Source organism: Piliocolobus tephrosceles, chromosome 19 (assembly GCF_002776525.5).
Source record: "Piliocolobus tephrosceles isolate RC106 chromosome 19, ASM277652v3, whole genome shotgun sequence".
Taxonomy (NCBI): Eukaryota; Metazoa; Chordata; class Mammalia; order Primates; family Cercopithecidae; genus Piliocolobus; species Piliocolobus tephrosceles.
In genome coordinates this window covers 12,841,793-12,855,693 of record NC_045452.1, presented here as the reverse complement: position 1 = coordinate 12,855,693, position 13,901 = coordinate 12,841,793, and the positions used below count along the sequence as shown (strand labels likewise).

Here is a 13,901-nt window from a genome sequence, read left to right as displayed (position 1 = left end):
AAAAAAAAAAAAAAAAAAAAAAAAGGCCGGGCACGGTGGCTCTGCCTGTAATCCCAGCACTTTGGGAGGCCAACCTGGGTGGATCATGAGGTCAGGAGTTCAAGACCAGCCTGACCAACATGGTGAAACCCCATCTGTAAAAAAAAAAAAAAATACAAAAAGTAGCTGGGCACAGTAGTGCATGGCTGTTTTTGCTCAACATTATATTTGTCAGATTTTTTTCCAGGTTTTTTTGTTTGTTCATTTTTTGTTTTTGTAGAGACAGGTTCTTGCTGTGTCACCTAGGCTACAGTACAGTGTTACGATCGTAGATCGCTGTAGCCTGAAACTCCTGGGCTCAAAGGAACCTTCTGCCTTAGATTCCCAAGTAGCAGGGTCTACAGGCACGTGTCAACATGCCTGGCTTTTTCTTATTTTTATAGAGACAGGTCTCGCTTTGTTACCCAGACTGGTCTCGAACTTCTGGCTTCAAGCAATCCTCCGGCCTTAGTCTCCCAAAGTGCTGGGATTATAGGTGTGAGCCACTGCACCTGGCCTTTTCCAGGTTCTTTTATGTAACTGACTCATTTGTTCTCATTGCTGTATTATATTCCACCGTTTGAATGAACCACAAAATGGATAAACCACCATTTGTCTGTCCATTCTAGTGTCTATGGACCTGCAAGTTGTTTTCAGATTTTGGCTTTTAGGAATAATGTTGTGAACATTTTGGTACCTGCCCTCTAGTGAGCATCTGTGCACATTTCTAATGCCGAAATCCACAGGAGTAAAGTTGCTTAATCATGGGACACATATACATTCACTGATAACTGACGAGGTTGAGTGCTTTTTCATATGTTTATCAGCCATTTGGGTATCTTCCTTTGTGAAGTGCCTACTCAAGTTTTTTGCCCTTTTGTTGTTGTTGTTGTTGTTGTTGTTGTTGTTGTTGTTTAGACGGAGTCTCGCTCTGTCGCCCAGGCTGGAGTGCAGTGGCCGGATCTCAGCTCACTGCAAGCTCCGCCTCCCGGGTTCATGCCATTCTCCTGCCTCAGCCTCCGAAGTAGCTGGGACTACAGGCGCCCGCCACCTCGCCCGGCTAGTTTTTTGCATTTTTTTAGTAGAGACGGGGTTTCACTGTGTTAGCCAGGATGGTCTCCATCTCCTGACCTCGTGATCCGCCCGTCTCGGCCTCCCAAAGTAATGGGATTACAGGCTTGAGCCACCGCGCCCGGCCTTACCCATTTTAAATTGGTTCATTTACTAGTATATGGTTCTCCCAAAAATTAAAAATAGAACTACCATATGATCCAGAAATTCCACTTTTGGATATTTATCCAAAAGAATTGAAATTAGGATCTCAAAGATATTAGCACTGTCATGTTCATTGCAGCATTATTCACAGTACCCACCTAAATGTCCATCAATGGATCGATGGATCTAAAATTATTGGCCGGGCACGGTGGCTCATGCCTGTAAACCCAGCACTTTGGGAGGCCAAGGTGGGAGGATCACCTGGGGTCAGGAGTTTGAGACCAGCCTGGCTATCATAATGAAACCCCGTCCCTACTAAAAATACAAACGTTAGCTGGCCATAGTGGTGGGCGCCTGTAATCCCAGCTACTCGAGACGCTGAGGCAGGAGAATTGCTTGAACCCAGGAGGTGGAGATTGCTGTGAGCCAAGATCGTGCCACTGCACTCCAGCCTGGGTGATAGAGAGAGACTCCATCTCAAAAAAAAAAAAAAAAAAAAAAAAAGTACACACACATACAACAGAATGGAATGGTAGCCTTAAAAAGGTAGGAAATCGGCCAGTCATGGTGGCTCATGCCTGTAATCCTAGCACTTTGAGAGGCTGAGGCAGGTGGATCACGAGGTCAGGAGTTCGAGACCAGCCTGGCAAACATAGTGAAACCCTGTCGCTACTAAAAATACAAAAATTAGCCAGGCTCTTGTGGACTTCAGCTCTTGTGGACTTCAACACCTTGATTATGGGCTTCTAGCCTCCAGAAGTGTGAGATAATAAATTTCTGGGTTTTTGTTTTTTTGGGTTTTTTTGAGATGGAATCTCCCTCTGTCACCCAGGCTGGAGTGCAGTGGCCCAATCTTGCTCGGCTCACTGCAACCTCTGCCTCCCAGGTTCAAGCAATTCTGTATCTCAGCCTTCCAAGTAGCTGGGACTACAGGCGCGTGCCACCATGCCTGACTAATTTTTGGATTTCACCATGTTTCCCAGGCTAGTCTCAAACTCCTGACCTCAAGTGATTTGCCCACCTCAGCCTCCCGAAGTCCTGGGATTACAGGCGCGAGCCACCACACCCAGCCTCCAGTTTGCTTTTAAAGCCAATTTTTACAAAGTATAAAAGTATAACATACATGCAGAAAAACTGGTCAATTACAAGGATGTAGCTAGTGAATTTTCATGGAGTGAGCACCTCCCTTATTTTGAATTTATTTCCCTCCACTTATTGTTAACAAACAGTGACTTGTCATTTATAGGCCTGTGTCCTTCCCAAGCTAGACCACTGAGGCCAGAAAGATGTGTCTTTATTTTTGTATCTACTCCCTCCCCAGTTTCTAGCACAGTTCCTTTATATAGTAGCCCACAGGAAGTGCTTGCTGAATTAGAATGCAGAAGGTTGGATGGGAATTTCACAGTGGATCAGGGTCACCTTGAGCTTGTGTTGAATGGAAGTTCCACATAAGGCTAAGTGCTTTGCTCCAGAGTGGTAGCTTTTGGTTTTTCTGTGCATCTGGATTCAGATTTGCCGCTCTGTCTGTATATATGTGTGTGTGTGTGTGTGTGTGTGTGTGTGTGTGTGTGTGTGTATGTGTGTATGTATGTGTATATATATATATATATATATATATATTTATTTATTTATTTATTTATTTATTTTTTCCCCATGGACATTTTTGGGGAAGGTCTTCTGGAAAACATAGCCCAAGGCAGGGATTAAAGAGCTGACGCTGGCTGGGCACGGTGCCCCATGCCTGTAATCCTAGCACTTTGGGAGGCTGAGGCGGGCTGATCATGAGGTCAGGAGATCGAGACTATCCTGGCTAATACGGTGAAATCCTGTCTGTACTAAATATACAAAAAATTAGCTGGACGTTGTGGCATGCGCCTATAGTCCCAGCTACTCGGGAGGCTGAGGCAGGAGAATTGCTTGAACCCAGGAGGTGGAGGTTGCAGTGAGCCGAGATCACGCCACTGCACTCCAGCCTGGGCAACAGAGTGAGACTGTCTTAAATAAATAAATAAATAAATAAATAAATAAATAAATAAATGAAAGATAAAGAGCTGACACTTTGGGAGGTGCAATCCCAGGGCTGTGAACCAGCCACAGCAAGTGGCAGAGGAGAGATCAAAGTGACCATCCAACACATTCACTTGCTGGATGACACTTCACAGCGAGCTACAGAGAGACACGGCGGGTCGCTCAGCAAGCATGCTTGCCTGGCACATGGGCTTTTCCAGAACATATGCAAGAAGAAAATACACTTCAGAGCCATCCATGGAGGGAAGAGTGGAGGCAGATTTATCTGACCTGTTCCTTTTCATCTCCTATTTTCCACTGTGGCATTTCATGCAAGCCCAGAAGTGGAGGGACGGCATGACCTGGATGAGGCATCACCGAGAGAGACAAAGAAGGAGGTGGTCGAGGGAATCTGAGAAGGCGCACAAGGTTTGTGTCCAATACAGTCCACACCTTGCGCTACTCAGGTCTGCTCGTGCCCTCCCATGATATCAGCTCTCCTGCTTCAATGTGGGAATCTCCATTTTCCTTGGGGAACAAAAACATCCTCATCCCTTCCCTGAGCAGGATGGTACAAGTCCCATCAGTGACAGAAGCCATTTCCTGGTGCTGGCCCAATGGGGTTACCAGGAAGGATAAAGCAAGAAGATGGTGAAACAAGGTCATCTGCTGCTGCTGTGGCAAGCGCTGATGCCATCATTGTTACTCATCGTTTCTCTCCTGCACTACGCACCCTAGACCCTCTCCACTCTCCGCCAGCACTCGGGCTGGTCGGCGATGTTTGCACTGAGAGGTCTGCGTGTGTTGTTGGCCTTGCCCATTATCAGCCGTTACCAAACATGGAATTATAAAGAGATACCGGGGCTGGGCACAGTGACTCATGCTTGTAATCCCAGCACTTTGGGAGGCCAAGGTGGGCGGATCACCTGAGGTCAGGGGTTCGAGACCAGCCTCACTAATATGGTGAAACCCCATCTCTACTAAAAATACAAAAATTAGCTGGGTTTGGTGGCAGGCACCTGTAATCCCAGCTACATGGGAGGCTGAGACAGGAGAATCACTCGAACCCAGGAGGCGGAGGTTGCAGGAAGCTGAGATCCTGCCATTGCACTCCAGCCTGGGTGACAAGAGTGAAACTCCCTCTCAAAAAATGAAAAACAAAATAAGAGATACCCCAAGAAATCCTCTGGGTTTTATTCCAGACATTCTCCTCCCATTCCCAGATGGGCCACTCACCTAATTCCTCATAGCAATTAGGATCAGTAACCCCTGGCAGTAGAGTCACTCCCCTCTCTGTTGATCACTGGCATGAGGAGCCATAGGTGGCCAAGTGGTTGTGGCAGTGTCCAGGTCAGTGGAATCCTTGTTTCACATTCCTCCCTTACCCCAGGACTAGATCCTCTAATGCAGCTGATCCCAAGTGTGTGAGGATGGGAAGCACACACCTTGCAAAGGGCAACCATGCATGATGGTGAGCAGGGCCACTCTTGGACCTGTCTGCTGTAGCTGTGGGGGACATGGCACCAGATATCAGTTGTCAGCTTAAGGCATCCTGGAGGACAGAGGCTCAAACCTGAGGGGCATTTCTCCATTCGTGCCCCTGCTAAGCCAGTAGGACATTCCATTGTTTCGTCAGGCTCGCTGCCCACTAGTGCAGCTGGAATCATAAATTCACCAATTCCAGTGAATTTATGAGGAGTCATTGGCACAGCTGCTAGGCTGAAATGGGCCACTTTGTATAAGGCTGTGTTGAATGGAATTCCAGGCCAGCACATGAGGCATTCAGTACTTTGGACCATGGTGCTACTGGCGGCACCACAGGCAGGGAAGGCAACTCCATTACCAAAAAGGGCTTCTGTTTCATGAAGGATAAATTGTATATCCCTCCAAGGTGGAAGGGGTCTGATATAGTTAGTGGCTGTCTGGCTCTTCCCAAGGATGGGCCATATCAAGGAGGGTTCCATGCTGGTCTCTACTGCTGGTAGATTGGGCACTCAGTGGAGTTGCAAGTTGAGCCTTGGTGCTGGGGAGGCAAAAGAGGAAGAAAAGCAAGGGGAGGATGCAAACTAATATGAGGCTTCAAGGCCTGGCCACCGCTTTGCAGCAAACTGCAAGGCTCACAGAGGCCACTCATGTTCTCTGGGCTCATGGACTTCACTGGAAGGTTTGCAAGGATACCTCGGAGAGATCTGCAGGGGGCATAAATGAAGAGCATTTCCTGGCCTGGTTCCCATCCACTTCCCATTTCCCACTGCTCATTGTTTAACCTGTGAGTCACTAACCCTTCCATACTGTGGGTTGCAAAAAGCCAGCTTCTTGGTGACCACTCAGGAAGCCAGATTGCATACTCTGAAATGCAGTACTCCCCAGCCCAAAAATGCAGGGGCGACTTGGCTTAAATGGAGGAGGGAGAGAGGGGACGGAGGAGGTGCGCCATTCTGAGTTGGTGCACAAAGTTTGTGTCCAATACAGCTGTGTTAGTCGCTAACCATAGATGGTCTCCATGGCCTAAAAAGTGATACATTAACTATTACAGGCTTCCAAGTTCGGACAGCTGGAATCCTTGACAGAGGTGAGAGTGTGACTGGGGTCACTGCGAGTATCATTAATCGGTATAGTTAACTTAGTGGGATGTTGGTTGTGGTAAATTCTCTTGCAGTTAAATTGTACTGCAGATGTTTATCATTTTGTTTATATTTGTTCTAAATACATCAGATATCAAAGTAATGCCTCAAAACATGTCTCCTTAAAAATGGCAGAAGATACATTATCATTTTTTTTTTTTTTTTTTCCTGAGGCGGAGTCTAGCTCTGTCACCCAGGCTAGAGTGCAGTGGTACGATCTCTGCTCACTGCAACTATCACCTCCTGGGTTCAAGCGATTCTCCTGCCTCAGCCTCCTGAGTAGCTAGGATTACAGACATGCACCACCATGCCTGACTAATTTTTGTATTTTTAGTAGAGACAGGATTTCACCATGTTGGCCGAGCTGGTCTCAAACTCCTGGCCTCAAGTGATCTGCCCACCTCAGTGCTGGGATTACAGGAGTGAACCATCATGCCTGGCCACATTATCATGTATTTTGGATATGAGCTCTGTTAAAACTGGGAGGCCCTAGGACATGGCCTGGTAGTAAGGCCACTGAAGCTGCTCAGGGCTCAGTGAGAGCAAATGGTTCTGGAATGTTGCACAACTCCATAGGCTCTTGGGGGAGAGGAGTTACCACTACAGCTTGCAGGGCCCAGATCCATAGTGTACTGTGAGCAGGGCTTTACCTTTGTCACCATCTGGACTATTGGACTTCCCTGGAAGGTTAAGCTTCATGGAGAGGGTTACCTCAGCTAGGACTCACAATGGGAGAAACAAAATCATTTATTTACAACATGAGCAGGTGCACTACTCGCAAACAACAATCTGAATTTTAGGATACGTCCCTAAATTTTAGACCCTTTCAGTACTGAGTTTGAAGCCATTGAAAAAATTTTAAAACTGAATAAAAAGGATAAAAATAATACCTTGGCTACAGGTTAAAAATGGATTGAACATAAAATACCTAAATGAAAGAGAAGAGCAGAGCTAAATTCTAAGACTAGCAAATGTATCAGATCTTGATAATTTTAAGGGTTGTTAGCCCCCACATTTATATATTTCACTATATAATTCTTTCCAAATAATGTAGAAAGATAAAACTGAAAAAGTAAGAGGCTGGGTGTGGTGGCTCATACCTGTAATCCTAGCACTTTGGAAGGCCAAGGTGGGAGGATAACTTGAGCTCAGGAGTTCAAGAACAGCCTAGGCAACATAGTGAGACCTTGTCTCTACCAAAAAAAAAAAAAAAAAAAAATTAGCTGTGCATGGTGGCACATGCCTATGGTCTCTGTTACTTGGGAGGCTGAGACAGGAAGATTGAGTGCAGGAGTTCAAGGCAGCAGTGAGCTATGATTACACCATTCCACTCCAACCTGGGCAACAGAGTGAGACTCTATTTCAAAAACAAATTATAAAACCCTTAATAAAATGTAACCCTAACTAGAATGAGTAAAGGATCAATTTAGATTTAGATGCTGGGTGACTAGAAAAACTAATCTGCTATATTGTCATTTTCTGAAGTGCTCATGTTACTTATTCATATCTACCTGCTCTTGTTTCATTTTTATCAACTTCTATTTCATTAAATTGTTCTTCTCTTCTCTTTTTTTTTTTTTTTTCTTTTTTTTCTTTTTGAGACAGGGTCTTAACTCTGTCACCCAAGCTGGAATGCCTGGCTAATTTTTGTGGTTTTTGTAAAGACAGGGTTTCACCATGTTGCCCAGACTGGTCTTGAGCTCCTGGCCTCAAGTGGTCTCCCACTTCAGCCTCCCAAAATGCTGGGATTACAGGTGTGAGCCACTGTGCCCCAGCCTATTCCTCCTTTTACTGATGTTATTCCTTTATCTTTGAGAATCCTAAACCTATTTATATTAAATACTTTTCATATTGTTATGGCTGAAGTGATTCTTCTTCTTCTTCTTCTTCTTCTTTCTTCTTTCTTCTTCTTCTTCTTCTTCTTTCTTCTTTCTTCTTTCTTCTTTCTTCTTTCTTCTTCTTCTTTCTTCTTTCTTCTTTCTTCTTCTTCTTTCTTCTTTCTTTTTTTTTTGATGAAGTGTCACTCTGTTGCCCAGGCTGGAGTGCAGTGGCACAATCTTGGCTTACGGCAAGCTCCACCTCCCAGGTTCACACCATTCTCCTGCCTCAGCCTCCTGAGTAGCTGGGACTACAGGTGCCTGCCACCATGCCTGGCTAATTTTTTTGTATTTTTAGTAGAGACGGGGTTTCACCATGTTAGCCAGGATGGTCTCAATCTCCTGACCTCGTGATCTGCCCGCCTCGGCCTCCCAAAGTACTGGGATTGCAGGTGTGAGCCACCATGCCTGGCCTTCCTTTTTTTTTTTTTTCTTTTAGTGACAGAGTCTCATCTCACTCTGTTGACCAGGCTGGAGTGCAGTGGTATGATCTCGGTTCACTGCAACCTCCATCTCCCAAGTTCAAGCAATTCTTGTGCCTCAACCTCCCAAGTAGCTGGGACTACAGGTGTGCACCACCATGCCCAGCTAATGTTTGGTATTTTAAAATTATTATTTATTTATTTTGAGACAGAGTCTCACTCTGTCACCCAGACTGGAGTGTGGTGGCACGATCTCAGCTCACTGCAACCTCTGCCTCCCAGGTTCAAGTGATTTTCATGCCTCAGCCTCCCGAGTAGCTGGAATTACAGGTACACACCACCATGCCCAGCTACTTTTTGTGTTTTTAGTGGAGACGGGGTTTCACCATGTTGTCCAGGTTGGTCTCGAACTCCTGACCTCAAGAGATACCCCTGCCTTGGCCTTCCAAAGTGCTGGGATTACAGGTGTGAGCCACCATCCCTGGCCTGAAGTGATTCATCTTCTAAGCATTGACTTTGTTGGCTTCTTTATTAGCATTGGTTTTCTTCACAGGTTTTGAATTTTGGTTTTCAGACTCATCTCGACTGGGAGGTCTTCCCTCCTTCCCATCCTCAGCCTCACCCACTCTTCTTTGTCTAGTGATTTTTTTAAATGCCTTTACTTAGTCTCCTGGGAGTCCCGTCTAGAACCAGATCCTATGATGGGTGCTTGGGGCTTCTGCCCTTGAGTGACATTGGGAATATCTCCAATCCAGTCCCTGACCCTGGAGGCAGATGAGTTCAGGTTCTGGTTACAAGACTTTGCTATCAGCTGTGACCCTGGGAAGGTGATAGCAGCATTAAATTGTTAAAATTTTGAAATAACTTAGATTTACAGAAAAGTTAGAAAAATAGTGTAGACAGTTCCTATATACTCTTTGCTTAGCTCCCCACTTAGTGTTGACATCTTACCTCACCAAAGTACAAGTCTCAAAACTAGGAAACTAACATCATTATAATACTATTAACTAAACTCCAAACATTATTCAAATTTCACTAGTCTTTTTTTTTTTCTATTTTATAATTCAATCCAAGATTCTGTATTGCATTTAGTGATTTTTCTGTGTCCATAATTTAATCTACTTTTGTTAAGGAATATCTGTCCCCTCTCCCCCATTTATTTAGTTGATAGGTTATAATCCAGTATGATCACTGCTGGGTAACTTCCAGTCCAGCCCTGATTTCATGCAGTGGCCTGACTGCCATTTCCCACCCTGCGCAAGTCACTTTGATTCTCCATTTTTCCACAGGAACTTCTGGAACTCTTTTTTTTCTTTTTTTTTTTTTTGAGAAGGAATCTCGCTCTGTCGCCCAGGCTAGAGTGCAATGGTGCAATCAGGCTCACTGCACCCTCCGCCTCCCAGATTCAAGCGAATCTCCTCTGAGTGGCTGGGATTACAGGCATGCGTCACCACATCTGGCTAATTTTTCTGTTACTAGTAGAGATGGGATTTCACCATGTTGGCCAGGCTGGTCTCGAACTCCTGACTTCAGGTGATCCTGCGGCCTTGGCCTCCCAAAGTGCTGGGATTACAGGTATGAGCCACCGTGCCCGGCCTTTTTTTTTTTTTTTTTTTTTTTTTAGAGACAGGGTCTCACTCTGTCACCCAGGCTGGAATGCAGTGGCATGATTATGGCTTGCTGCAGCCTCTACTTCCTGGGCCCAAGCAATCCTCTCACCTCAGCTCCTGAGTAGCTGGGAATACAGGTGCACACCACCTCACCTGGCTAATTTTTTAAAAATTGTTTTTTTTTTGTAGAAATAGGGTCTTCCTATGTTGCCCATGCTGGTCTTGAACTCCTGGCCTCAAGTGCTCCTCACCTTGGGCTCCTAAATTGCTGAGATTACAGGTGTGAGCCACCACGCCCAACCTAACTTCAAGAACTCTTGACCATCTCTGTTTCTCTCCTGATTTTAGGCCCACAATGCTCACTGTCTAAATTTTAGGATGAGACTCTAAATCTTTTTTTTTTTTTTTTTGAGATGGAGTCTTACTCTGTTGCCCAGGCTGGAGTGCAGTGGCATGATCTCGGCTCACCACAACCTCCGCCTCCAGGGTTCAAGCGATTCTCCTGCCTCAGCCTCCTGAGTAACTGGGACTACAGGCGTGCACCACCATGCCCAGCTAATTTTTGTATTTTTAGTAGAGACAGGGTTTCACTATGTTAGCCAGGCTGGTCTCAAACTCCTGACCTCGTGATCTCTCCACCTCGGCCTCCCAAAGTGCTGGGATTACAGGCGTGAGCCACTGTACATGGCTGAGACTCTAAAACAACATAGCCTACAAGGTACTGAATTGAGTCCCTGACTTATTTTCTTTTCCTTTTTTTTTTTTCTTTTTTTTAACTCCAGAAATATGCTTACCCACCTGCCTGATTTTCTTGCTTCATTTTTCTCTCATCTGCTCTCTTGTTCTCGGCACTCTGGCCAAAGGACCTTTCTTTTTATTCTTTGGAAGCTGAGAACTGCTCCTTGCCTCGTAGTCTTTGCCCCTGCTGCTCTCTGTCTCCAGAACACTGTCCATCCCCCTCTTATTTCTGAGCTAAGCCATAATGTCATTTTTGGTGAGTCACTACACTAACACCTGAACAATTTCTAGCCTAAAATGTCCTTAAATCTAAAAATGTCAGGCTTCCAACAGGCATGCCCAGCTTCGCCAGTTTTCTAAATTAGAGTGACTTTCCTTCGAGCAAAAAATACCAGCAGCTAAGAGTTGGGCTTTCCTTCAGCTACACGTCATCTTCTCTGAGGAATGTGCCCAAAGCACAAGGGAATCGGAAAAGACAATCACTGTTCAGAAAAAGACAAATGTCTTTTTTTTTTTTTTTTTTTTCCTTTAAGATGAAGTTTCGCTCTTGTCGCCCAGGCTGGAGTGCAATGGTGCCATCTTGGCTCATTGCAACCTCCGCCTCTCAGGTTCAAGCGATTCTCCTGCCGCAGCCTCCCGAGTAGCTGTTCTTCCCAGGAGACTAGGCACCCACCACCATACCTGGCTAATTTTTGTATTTTTCAGCAGAGATGGGGTTTCACCATGTTGGCCAGGCTGGTCACAATCTCCTGACCTCAAGTGATCCACCTGCTTCCTCCTCCCAAAGAGCTGGGATTACAGGAGTGAGCCACCGCACCCAGCTGACAAATGTCCGATTGAATGTCGTCATTTGACTTTAGAACTGATTATCGAAGAATCAAAAAAATGACAGATGATGAGCTGCCAGGGAAAATAAATTCGCATTAAAAGGTAGCAGAAAATTACCAAATGAGCTCCTGCCATTGGCCGTATTAAATGCTGGCCAATCACTCTTCCTTTTCTAATGCCCTACATGGGAAAAGATTTATTATGTCATAGGGGTTCCGAATTTCCTTCAAGTGTCTAAGGAGTGAGTTATATCCAGTCATGATAGTTGGATCTCCGTTTTCTGACATTAATTGTAACTGGAAATGGCATACACTTTAGTTACCTACCCTGTCCTTATTTTGATACCATTAACTCCATCATCTTATAACTAGCAGAGGGCCCAGTCCCTTGTCATGAGGTTGTACTGTGTTTGCCCAACCAGTGCCTTCAACTAATCCGTGTAGAGCCAGAGAATGGGGCATCCTTGCTCTGTAGATCTCATGATAGAACAAAAGGACAGCATCGGGGAGACACTGGTCCCAGGTGCCTCCCAGCAGGAGATGCCTCTACATCCACCCCCTCAGGCTCTGAGCCTCCAATTTCAGTTTTAGTGGCAGGATCCCAACCTGCTCCAACTCCATAGTTCTTTTTTTTTGTTTTGTTTTGAGATGGAGTCTCGCTCGGTCACCCAGGCTGGAGTGCAGTGGCACCATTTTGGCTCACTGCAATCTCCGCCTCCCGGGTTCAAGTGATTCTTCTGCCCCAGCCTCCCAAGTAGCTGGGACTACAGGTGCATACTACCACGCCCAGCTAATTTTTGTAATTTTGTAACTGCCCAAGGGGTTCACCTTGCCCACTGTCTAGACAGAGCCGATTCATCAAGAAAGGGGAACTGCAATAGAGAAAGAGTAATTCACACAGAGCCTGCTGTACAGGAGACAGGAGTTTTATTATTATTCAAGTCTGTCTCCCTGAGCGTTGGGGAGCAGAGCTTTTGTTTTGTTTTGTCTGTTTTTGAGAAAGAGTTTCACTCTGTAGCCCAGGCTGGAGTGCAGTGGCGCGATCTCAGCTCACTGCAACCTCTGCCTCCCCCGTCCTGGTTTAAGCAGTTCTCCTGCTTCAGCCTCCCAAGTAGCTGGGATTACAGGCAAGTGCCACCATGTCCAGATAATTTTTATATTTTTAATAGAGATGGGATTTCACCACGTTGGCCAGGCTGGTCTTGACCTCAGGTGATCCGACCATCTCAGCCTCCCAAAGTGTTGGGATTACAGGTGGAGCCACTGTGCCCGGCAGAGGGGAACAGAGTTTTTAAGGATAACTTGGTGGGTGGTGGGGGAAACAGTGAACCAGGAGTGCTGATTGGTCAGGGATGAAATTGTAGGGAGTCGAACCTGTCTTCTTGTCCTGAGTCAGTTCCTAGGTGGGGGCCACAAGATCAGACGAGCCAGTTTATGTATGTGGGTGGTGCCAGCTGATCCATCAAGTGCAGGGTTTGCAAAATATCTCAAGCACTGCTCTTGGGAGCAGTTTAGGGAGGGTCAGAATCTTATAGCCTCCAAATGCCTGACTCCTAAGCAATAATTTCTAATCCTGTGGCTAATGTTATTCTAGTCCCCAGGCGAAAAGGAGGTCTGCTTTGGGAAAGGGCTGTTCTCATCTTTGTTTAAACTGTAAACTACAAGCTAGGCGTGGTGGCTCATGCCTGTAATCACAGCAAATTTGAGAGGCCGAGGCAGGCGGATCTCCTGAGGTTGGGAGTTCAAGACCAGCCTGACCAACATGGAGAAACCCTGCCTCTACTAAAAATACAAAAAATTAGCCAGGCGTGGTGGCGCATGCCTGTAATCCCCGGTACTCGTGAGGCTGAGGCAGGAGAACCACTAGAATCCAGGAGGTGGAGGTTGCGGTGAGCCGGGATCACGCCACTGCACTCCAGCCTGGGCAACAAGAGTGAAACTCCATTGCAAAAAAAAAAAAAAAACCAAACTATAAACTACAAACTAAGTTTATCTCAAAGTTAGTTAGTTCAGCCTATGCCCAGGAATGAACAAAGACATCTTAGAGATTAGAAGCAAGATGGAGTAGGTTAAGTTAGATCTCTTTCACTGTGTCAGTCATAATTTTGCAAAGGCAGTTTAATTTTTTTTTTTTTTTTGAGACGGAGTCTTGCTCTGTCGCCCGGGCTGGAGTGCAGTGGCTGGATCTCAGCTCACTGCAAGCTCCGCCTCTCGGGTTTACGCCATTCTCCTGCCTCAGCCTCCTGAGTAGCTGGGACCACAGGCGCCCGCCACCTCACCTGGCTAGTTTTTTGTATTTTTTAGTAGAGACGGGGTTTCACAGTGTTAGCCAGGATGGTCTCGATCTCCTGACCTCGTGATCCGCCCGTCTCGGCCTCCCAAAGTGCTGGGATTACAGGCTTGAGCCACTGCGCCTGGCCGGCAGTTTCATTTTTAGTAGAAACGGGGTTTCACCTTGTTGGCTTATGACCTCAAGTGATCCACCCTCCTCGGTCTCCCAAAGTGCTGGGATTACAGGTGTGAGCCACCGCGCCTGGCCCCAACTCGTTCTAAGACTTAATGA

General features: G+C 46.0%; 1 protein-coding gene across 1 annotated transcript in view; it reads left to right on the top strand.

Annotated features, from left to right (window-relative positions):
- Nucleotides 1-13,901, top strand: part of OSBP2 (oxysterol binding protein 2) — a 227,221-nt gene that overhangs the window by 37,844 nt on the left and 175,476 nt on the right. The window lies entirely within an intron of this gene.